At 35.2% G+C, this 6,706-nt stretch overlaps 1 long non-coding RNA gene across 1 annotated transcript; it reads left to right on the top strand.

Moving 5' to 3' along the window:
- Positions 1-1,921: 1,921 nt before the first annotated feature.
- Positions 1,922-2,136, top strand: LOC122537471. The gene is made up of 2 exons (XR_006308629.1): positions 1,922-2,040; positions 2,092-2,136. It is a non-coding gene; the product is annotated as an uncharacterized LOC122537471 (long non-coding RNA).
- The last annotated feature ends 4,570 nt before the right edge of the window (positions 2,137-6,706 follow it).

Raw genomic sequence — 6,706 nt, 5'->3', positions numbered from 1 at the left:
TCCTACCTCCCCCACTACACGCCATTTAGCGAAAGTATTCCACGATCGGTACTATAATGTTCAACATCAGGCCCGTCTCCATCAACCGGGGAACTGCAGACAGTCATTTACCGTGCCCAGGATAGCGATGCACGATCAATGGAGCTGCAGCGGTGGACGTGACGTGCATCGAAGGCGGAGCATTTTTAAACGCGCTCAAAAAATGAACAAATTCCTTACATATTCTTTCGAACGTTTGAATGTTTGAAAATTTGAAAATTTCTTGGTTTAAGGTTTCGCAATAAGAGTGAAAATTTGTGTAATTAAATATTCTTGAAAATTTGAAGAAATTTGGAAGTTTAGAAATTCAAATGTTCGAAAGCTCAGAAACTGTGAAAATCGGAATGTTAAAAATGTTTGAAACTTAGAGAATATTTTCAACATGTGAAAACTTAGAAATTTAAATGTTTAAAACACTTGAGAGCACATTCCTTAAACGTAAACGAACAATGGAAATATTACTATCAATATATTTGATTGTAGAAATCGTATTTAAGAAATGGTAGATATTGGTAACAAAAATGCCAGAAGTAATATACCTATATGACTTTTGTACTATTTGTACCACAGAAAGAACATTATATGCAATATAGTTTCTTGCAAGGAGTTATTACTAGCGGAATAATACAAAGTCTAAACGCGGCAAAGTAGTTATTACTAGCGGAATAATACAAAGTCTAAACGCGACCCATATAGAAAAGATGCGGTCAGTCTTTGCATCGAGCATCTACCAACTGAATCACTGATCGTGTTCGTGCAAACACTACAGCTTGAATTTTTCTTTTAACAAACGCAATAGTTAAAAATAACGTTGGCATTTCATGTGTCATTCGTCAGGGAACAACCCATAATTTATCCACAGATTAGAATGTTTCAAAAAACGAAAAAAAAGAAACGAACTTGAGGACCTCGAACATAGTTGAATATATATCAATTGCCGATTTAACACAACATAGATACCGATCGGTAACAGTAACCGTACACGTTCATGTGTGACGAAATCACTGTCGAATTGACACGCACTAATCATTCAATCTCGAATCAACCGGAAGTACCATTTATAACGAATAAAAAAAAAAAGTAATTCGTCCTCGATCGGCTCACGAAAGAAAAAAAGAAAAAAGCCAGGTAATTAGCAATATTAATGACGTATGTTCAATAACACATACTCTTGTTTACATAACAGTCTTATTGACGAAGGAAAAATTAAAGGACATCTGTTAAAAAAAGCTAACGCTTGCGGAAACCGAGTTAAATACTCTTATTAGTTAAAATATCCTTTTTTCACAATAATTTTAATAAAAATCGTGATCAAACAGTTCTCTATTAATCCTGGTAAAATCTATCAGCGAATATTCATAATCTACGCCTACGCTATGAACTCTTGAACACATTAATATTTGATGTTTTCTAAATTTTGGCACCTTACAGGTAAAGATTGCACAGAGAGAGTGGTACAAAAATAATGGCTGAATATTTTTAATCGAACGGGGAGAATTTTATAATTTAATACAAAGAAAATAATGAAATTATTAATTCAGTGTTCTAGAGCGTCTCACAACGTTTCAATTAAGAAAAATAGCATGCGTTTGAAGCTGCTTGATCCTCGCGTTGTCGGCCAGATGTTTGCGTACAAACATGCTCGGCTGTGCACACGAGACGAACGGATAAACCAGCTCACTGACGTAAGAATCAAACGACGCTACTGTTACCGGACTCGAAAACGCGCGGATCACTCGAAATTTTCGTGCAGCTCGCGCTTTGCGAAACACCGTTCCCGTTATATCGGTTTCACATGTCGGTGATGCCCGTTCCGCTCGCGACAGCCATGGCGAAATCTTGGCAACGGCAACAGCGAAAGAATCGAGACAGGAGAAGAACTGGCCGGACAAACGAATCGTGTGCAAACCTCGATTCGTAAATAAATAACGATAGATCACGGTTTCGATATAGAATTCTTTATAATTTCGGATTAATTGTGCATTGCTTCTTATAAAATTGGTATGAGCAATGACCTTTATAAACTGTATACCTAAATACAACACTAGAAAGTTAATTAAAATGCCTTACGTTAATTAAAATGCCTTACATGACAAATTATTAACCTTACTTTGAGTACTTTTGATTTGACCAAACAACGTGCAAGAAATACGTATTATAAACGAAGCCCCGGTAATTTTTTGTCCCAGGTAACACCTTCGCGTAGGTATCTATCAGGGATTTTATAACTTTTTTCAATCTACAATCTCAGTGTAAATACTCGAAACTTACAGTCGTAAAACTAAACTCTGTACTCGTACTTGAATTGTCAAAGACTCTCGTACATCTTTTCATGTTTGGAATTTTCGAATCCAACGATTCAACAATTCAAGCATCGACTTACCAAATCTTTTACACTGTAAAATTTCATAAAATTTTAACGTAAAAGTTAAAGAGATACGTTCTCTAAGAAACGAGCTGGTCGACGATTCAGCTTGTCAAATTGACTCGATGGGAATGTAGCACATTCTTCTTAGCAACAGTATCGGGAAATTCGGTAGGAATATGATGAAGAGCAGCACTAAGGGCGACAGCAGCAGCAAAATACAGGCATACACCACCAACCACCATACTGTCGATATTCCAAGAATTGGCTCCAGCATCATGACTCCTGATTGGCGATGTCAGTCACGCAGAAACTCTGAAGCATCCGTGGTTCGTTGAAACAATTCGGTTCCACGACGACGATACGTATTTGAAATCATGATCGATCGATATTCCTCCAAGTGCGATCGGGTTAACTGGAGAATTCCTTAAAAGAAAAAAAGAAAAATCGTAATTGTCGCGTTCATTCAGAGGTTCTATAACTTGACGCGAGTTATATATTCACGCATTTCCCAGTATTTTCTTTTCCAATTATGTAAGAGCGTGTTCCAGTGTTAAAAATTCGCTATTAAAATGTAAACGTTAGATAGTATTTCTTCCGCGTTAGTCATGCGCTAAAAAAGAATTGCCAGAATAATCATCATCGATACTTATAATGAATCGTGAAAGTATTTGAACATTTATTTTATAAATATGTTCCCTGCCATTTGAAATCTTTGGGAACTTCGTTCCGAGGATCCAATTGTTAATTGTGTTGGTTACAATATTTGAAATCAATCTGCAAACTTCTAAATTTGTAGAGAAGTTACAAGACGTTTACGTACTTATAACATTTACTTAGAGTAACAATCAAAGTATCAAAACTTACATTGGAAAAATGGAAGAAATGGAAAAAGATTTACGATATAATAGCAGATAAAAATCTACGAATACAAGCGTTCACTTGTATATTTTACGAGAAATCATCGCTGTTGTAAATTGAAAAATTTCTATGTGATTACTTTGATCATTCTGACAATTCCAGTGTCAAATACTTTCTCGCAAATATTACCATGTAACTTGCAGCAGCCAACCTTCAACAGAAAGTGACAAAATAATATCTACTCCATGTTTTTAAGAATTATAAATTCAACTTTCGCAATCGTTACACGAAAGACGATCAATTATACGTTCTAACGATTGGGACGGTAACATTCTAATTTTCTGTCGAAACACACCGTGTATTTCAAGGATACACTTCTTCACACGTTACATCACGACAACAACCAGTTTTACTGAAAAGGTGAGCCACTCTTCCGTACGAACAATGAACTACGCAGCAAACTATGAATGATAAAACGTTACATACTAATCATAATCGGTTATTTTTCTGCTCAACTATCGGGCATAAAGTTTGAGAAACGAAACATACAATTTGCATTCGAGCCTTGCCGCGTAATCGAGCCAGTTTAGCCGGTCGATGATTACGCAACTTCTAGTCTGCAATCATTGTGTAATTTCACCATTGTGATACCTTGAATTTCGTACATGGTGTTAATGAAACATAGAAAGTAGAGACGTATTTTAATTTGAAAAGTAACACCTTTTTTCTCATTAGAAAAAATTTATTTATTTAGAGATTTCCTGAACAAGAGAATTATTAAAATGACCAATTCGTAATTTTTTAAAGATTTTAAAGATGTATAGATATATTTTTAGAAATAAGATCTCGTAAAATACCTGTATGTTTTGCACTGTACTAAAACATTTTCTGAAAATATCGATTACGATTCTTCTTTTCTAATCAATGTCTAAACTGAATAACCAAATTTTTGTATTATTGCCTGTTTGTATTGTTGATTTTTCGTTTGAATAAAAGGAAAAGAGAAATCGTAAAATGCTCAAACAAATTTAAATAAAATAATAATAATAATATATTCGTCACTCAATTGATCATTTTCGCAACGAAGACATGGACAAGAGAGAAAGTTCAAAATTATATTTGTCTATAGATTTTATACCATAACAGACATTTCACACGTAATAATCATCTACTCTGGATGTATTTATTCCTTTTATCCTTAAATATAATTCCATTTTATAAAATTATGGATTACATCGTGCTATTTTTCCTTTTGAACTTTCTTCTGTCTGTACACACATTATTTGAATAAATGCCCAAGCCTGTATTGAACTCGAAAATAACGAAAACATAGGCACGTCCGTGGAAAAAAACACGCGTCGACGAGCTCGTCCTTGTACGGTTAAGTACATATGTACGTGTGCGTTTTCAGAGACCGGTTGGGCAAGCCTCGGCCAACCAAGTCAGACGCTTGGAAAAAAGTATCGAAAAGAGACGCAAGCGAGCACAAACAAACGATAAAAATTCGCGCCGATATCTAAAGGTAACATACTGAAGTAGCATACTGCAACGTGCAAAAGCGAGTTCGCTCTCTCAGGACTCTTGCGCGCGCGCGCGCGCGTGATCGTATCGTGGAAAGTGAAATTTTCGCGATTGCGTAACGCTAGCATAATACTATTATCCGGTGTAGATCGTGGTTACGTATTGCAATACCGCCAATAACGAAGCTACGATTAACCTCGTTGCGGTATTTGAACTTAATATCGAAACGTCTCTCCAGCTTTGCCTCCCTTTTATAAACTACGGCTTATGGCCATCGTTTTTCATAAAAGATATTCTATTTTTGCTTTTGTGATTTTACGCATGCGTCGTATAAATTGCTATTTTTGGACAGTGTTAATATCGAAACATCATCAAATTTGACGCAAATAATTTTTCTTACGATGTTTTTATAATTTTACGCACGTACGTACTTTTACGCATTACGTAATCGTTCGACGATTTATCGAATCACGAAACAAATTACGCAACGTATTAAATAAATTCCGAAATTGTATTATTGTTTGTAATTACAATTAGTTTTACAGTTAATGATAACATTAAGAGATTGATTATTGTTAAAAAAGAAATACATCAAACAATATAGATTATATCAAACGAAGGATCAAAGAGTAATCCGCGGATGTTCAAGGTCTTTCAGAATTTGCGCAATGTAACGTTGCGATAGTTGCTGCGTCAGCGAAATACAATTTGAACTTTTACTCGCTGTTCCCCGACGAATTTGTATTTTTTATATCGAGAGGAAAAAGTGCTTAATGTTTATTTAATTCAAGATGGTTATTGGGTCGAACGAGATGGATAATTTGTGAAGGACTTCCAGATTTTCGATCCCTTCTCCGATACACGTGTCCTTGCTCCGTAAAATTCCAATTCAACGAAACCCGTTTACCTCGTGCGTTCCACAAGAAACCTCGTTTCAATTTCGTATTGTACAGCTGTGCAAATAAAAATGTCTTCCGTTTAATTCTCCTCACGCAATAACCTTCGAGCCAAAAAAAAAAAAAAACAGACTAAAGAATATGGAAAAAGAAAGTTCATAACTAACCAATGGTAATAACAACCAATTCAAAATTAGTAGAAAATTTCAATACGAAAAACGTCTCAAATAATTGATCCATCAAGGACCAATGTTGCAACATCTTTTTTGTTACCGTATTTGTAGCGCAAATACGACGCTTGAAAATCACGTACAAAAAGACGTACTTCGTCAAGTCAACAAAATCTCTCTCGCAATAAAAATCGTTCGTTCTGTAAGAGTCGAAGATTTCCCGAACTACGTAGATACATTTGTCAATTATTTTTTAGTATGTCCTCTTTATTAATTGTCAGGCTAAGTCGCAGCGTATATTTGAAGCGACTTTAATGAAAATGAAAGACGGAAAAAGGCGAACAACAAATAGAAGAACGAGAACTTGTAATATTCCAATATAATCAGGGGGAATTCCAAAGAGATACTGTAAAAATACAGTACACTATATATTCTTAACAGATATAAAAATAAAGATCATTGCAGAACCCTAAAATGTAATCGATATAAAACATTTGAAATGTCTGTTTAATATTTAAAGATTGTATTAATAAATAGTGATGAAACAAGTATGTTTAAAGGAAGAAACATCTCTCACATTCCGATTTTAGCGACTACTTGGTCTCAATCAACGTGCTTAGTCGTCAGACTAAATTAAATAACAAATAGAATTTCATTCGTTGTCTGATCCAGCTATGTTCGATTTTCGACTTTTCGTCCCAGTTTCGAGGCCGAATTATTCAAACATCGACTCACTCGAAGGTTGTGACTCCACTGTATTATACAATCGTAACGGGTTATACAATACACGGTAAGCACGTTCTAAATATACATGGATCGCGGAAAAGAACATGTCAATCGCGCTGATAAGGCGG

This window comes from Frieseomelitta varia, unplaced genomic scaffold, assembly GCF_011392965.1.
Source record: "Frieseomelitta varia isolate USP_RPSP 00005682 unplaced genomic scaffold, Fvar_1.2 scaffold_909, whole genome shotgun sequence".
Lineage (NCBI taxonomy): Eukaryota > Metazoa > Arthropoda > Insecta > Hymenoptera > Apidae > Frieseomelitta > Frieseomelitta varia.
The sequence above is the reverse complement of the archived record's forward strand: the minus strand, read 5'-3'. Positions and strand labels throughout refer to the sequence as shown.